We start from the raw sequence: 3,082 nt of genomic DNA on the forward strand, positions 1-3,082 counted from the left end.
TTATGCTTTAGACTGGTACTAGTAGTTAGGAAAAGATTAAAGTATCCTTTAATTCAGTTCCTTAAGTGGAGCATGCATTTTAATTAAGCATAGCATGCCACAAATATAATGGACTTTATATTCCTCTGATCAGTGCGTGCTCTGATACCAATTAAAGTACTAAAAGTAGTTTTGGAAAAAAATACTTTATTTAATTAGGTGCAGCCATATATTATATTTATATATACTGGTTTGCCATATCATTTATATGTACATAGCGAATCTAATAACTTAACTAGAATTTTATGCATCTTTAGACTAGTGTATTTTAAAATACTTTTGCACCTAAGTATACAAAATTATCAACATACACATTTGCGGAGTAAATCAGTTTTTCTATTTGGGTCTGAATTTGTTAAATAATTTGGAGGTTGACAAACTATTGGAACGTGTGAGGCATCACATCATGCGATTCTTTGTTCAATTCAACTTATTCTTGTAACCAACAACCGGCCCTGTTGAATAAATAATGATAATAATAATAATATTTTTTCAAAAAAAGCATCAATTAAGTGCCATTGGTGTTATAACTAAAGTGCCACTAATAAATAGTAGAAAAATTTATTACCATGAAAGAGTGATGCTTCTACTCTCTCAAGACCTAAGAGAGATTGATTCCAAATTCAAAATACTTATTGGCATGAATTATGAACAAGAGAAGTGGCAAAGGGAATTCAGGCCTTGAGAAATTCCAACTGTTGAAGATTTATAGGTACAAAAGGAGGTTTTGCTTTTTAAGCTTTTAAAGTAAAACATATAATATAAGATATATATCTTTAGGACTTCACTCATTTATAGGTGTTGACTCTTATCAAGTCTAATCTCACACAGGTTTCACAAATCATTATCCAATCTAGTATAAATAAAAAGTCTAGACCTCCTAATTAGCTAAGTTTATGCCTATAGCCCTATACTTCTAAGATGGATCAACTTTCAATCTTGGTAGAATTGTTATATTTATAACATATTAAAAAAAGACCAAAGTCATATTAGACTATATACTATGGATAGGAAATACTTTCTAAAAGAAAGAATTAAGTATTAATCTTTTTTTTTTTTATCATTGTTAGAATTTAATTTTTATGAACCATTACGTAGACAACTAATCTTATATTGTTACATCAATAAATGTAATCAATTTTTAAAACTCACTTTTTAATATTTTTTACAATGGTTGTGTATCAAAATTAAATGTTGAAAATATTAAGATACTATATACAAATATATTATAAATAAAATCAAATAGCTTCCTTTTTTCAACAAAGAATATATATTTATCTTGAAATTTTTTTGTCTATTATATAATAAATTGAAGAGTAAAGTATTATTTTGGTCTTTAATATTTGGGCCGAATTTTGATTTAGTCCCTAACGTTTCAAACGTCTTATTTTAGTCCAAAAAACTTTCAAACATCCTATTTCAATACTAAAAAAAGTTTTAAACGGGTCAATGTTTTCCATCATTAAATTTGACACAAACAATTTGCATATTGAAGAGCCAATAGCATTCAATTTCAGTATATAAGTAAAATTGATCCACCAATGATTACTAATATAAAAGTTTTTTCTTTGATTTTCAAACATTGATGATTAATTGTTAGAATTTGAAATTTTGTACAAAAAGAAGATTGGGGAGAAGAAGTGTTACATGAAAGTTTTGGTTATATTTTTCTGACATATAGAAGGAGATATGATTTAATGATAGGCTCACATTGAACTTGTTTAAAATTTTTTATGATAGAAATAGCACACTTAAAACGTTAAAAACCAAATTAAAATTTGACACAAATACTAAAGATGAAAATAATACTTTATCCTAAATTGAACATAATATCGAGACTCATATTTCTAAAAGCAATGACCTACTTGCATTATTATCAGATTCTCTTATTTACCTTCCTGATATCATTTGACTTGAATGGCAATATAATCAAAACAATATAAATAGAATTTTTATCAAGTCAACTTGAGTTAATTAAGTGATTAGTTTACTTATTCATTAAAACATGTATCAGAAAATTCAAATTTTATCTCATTTTGTACATATAATAATTAATTTGCTAGCGGTTATTACAGTGGTAAAAAATATTTACCAAAAGTTATTATGAAAGTGGTTGTTAAAACAGTAATGTCACCTTATTCTCACAATAGAATATCTCACCTGTATTTTCCTTAACTATATTTTCTATTTGTGCAAGTGTTTACCCTAATGAGAGTTTTCAAATTGAGAAAACTAATTGTATAGCTATAGAGATGATCATCATCAGAGACTAGACATATTGCATTGAGCAGTGATTTCGGCAAATAGATGCAAAGACAATAAAGAATGAAGACAGAGGTAAGACATAATGCCATTAAGATAGCAACAAATTTCGTTGGACATTGAAGAATACTACATACAATGTAAGACATTTAGGACAGATCAACCACCCAATGAGCATTTGCTATTTATCTTTATGCACTTTTGGTGGAATATCCTGTTTGGCAAGCAATCATGTTTTGTGTCTATTACTCTTAAAATTAAAATACAAGTCAAAAGTGTATACAAACCTAATATCCTATAAAACATTCAATATTCATTATAACTTAAGGGTCTATACTCTATAGTATACTCTATGTATAATGCTGACCATAAAGGTTTCTTTCCAACCGTGGGATCTATTTCTTTAATTTTATGTCTCTTAAGTCAAAATATTAAGTTAGGTTCGTTTGAATCCTCGTTCGTTCATATTTGCCAACTATATATATATTCTTTTCTTTTTGCTTATGACCTTTAGAATTTACACTTTTTTTTAGTATCATTCAACACTTGGCTGTCTCTCTGACAAATGTCAAGGCCTCCACAGTCCGGTTTGTCCTCAATGTTTGTCCATTTCATACCCTAGACAAATATTTAGATAGAGATTTAATCGTAATTGTATTTGCCTGAAGTTAATCGATGAGAATTATCATATAATAATTTAGATAAATATATTAAATTATTTATATTTTTAATTATTAATTTTACATAAAATAAATAAATGTGAGTTTCTATCAAATATTTA

This window comes from Arachis ipaensis, chromosome B03 (assembly GCF_000816755.2).
Source record: "Arachis ipaensis cultivar K30076 chromosome B03, Araip1.1, whole genome shotgun sequence".
Lineage (NCBI taxonomy): Eukaryota > Viridiplantae > Streptophyta > Magnoliopsida > Fabales > Fabaceae > Arachis > Arachis ipaensis.